This window comes from Limulus polyphemus, unplaced genomic scaffold, assembly GCF_000517525.1.
Source record: "Limulus polyphemus unplaced genomic scaffold, Limulus_polyphemus-2.1.2 Scaffold8817, whole genome shotgun sequence".
In the NCBI taxonomy this organism is placed as follows: domain Eukaryota; kingdom Metazoa; phylum Arthropoda; class Merostomata; order Xiphosura; family Limulidae; genus Limulus; species Limulus polyphemus.
The window spans coordinates 3,414-4,577 of record NW_013674427.1 but is presented as its reverse complement, the minus strand read 5'-3'; positions in this window follow the sequence as shown (position 1 = coordinate 4,577).

The following is a 1,164-nucleotide window of genomic DNA, read 5'->3' as shown; positions in this document are numbered from 1 at the left end:
AATCACCATTTTACATGTAACTTGTCTATAACAACTAATCATCATTTTACATGTAACTTGTCTATTACAACTAATAATCATTCTACATATAACTTGTCTATTACAACTAATAATATTTTACATGTAACTTGTCTATTACAACTAATAATCATTCTACATATAATTTGTCTATTACAACTAATCATTATTCTACATGTAACAAATCATTACTGTACATGTAACCTGTCTAATGTAACTAATCATTATTCTACTTGTAAAAAATCATTACTGTACATGTAACCTGTCTAATGCAACTAATCATCATTCTACATGTAACCTGTCTAATGTAACTAATCGTTATTCTACATGTAACAAATCATTATTGTAAATGTAACCTGTCTAATGTAACTAATTATTATTCTACATGTAACAAATCATTATTGTAAATGTAACCTGTCTAATGTAACTAATCATTATTCTACATGTAACAAATCATTATTGTACATGTAACCTGTCTAATGTAACTAATCATTATTTTACATGTAACCTATTTAATGTAACTAATCATTATTCTACATGTAACAAATCATTACTGTACATGTAACCTGTCTAATGTAACAAATCCTCATTAAACATGTAACCTGTTTAATGTAACTAATCATTATTCTACATGTAACAAATCATCATTCTACATGTAGTCTGTTTAATGTAACTAATCAATATTCTACATGTAACAAATCATTATTGTACATGTAACTAATCAGCAATCTAAGAGTAACAAATTATCATTCTACATGTAACCTGTTTAATGTAACTAATCAATATTCTACATGTAACAAATCATTATTGTACATGTAACTAATCAGCAATCTAAGAGTAACAAATCATTAATCTACATGTTGCATGAAATTACATTCAGTATAATTTTGCAAAAACAACAATAACATAATGTTACGACAGCGGAAGTCACGTGACGCTGCTGGCGCATTGGCGCTGGAGGCGTGTGCGAGGAGTTTCTTGAATGATCGTGAATTTCCTAGTTTTTTGGGACGCCCTCTACTTTAGTATATAAGCCCGGCAAATAATTGCATAGATACAGAAATTGAAGATAGAGATAATCTAGTCAAGCGAACAGTATGCACCGTAAATAAAGTGTGTGAATCACTGTGATTTATAGCGTGTTAT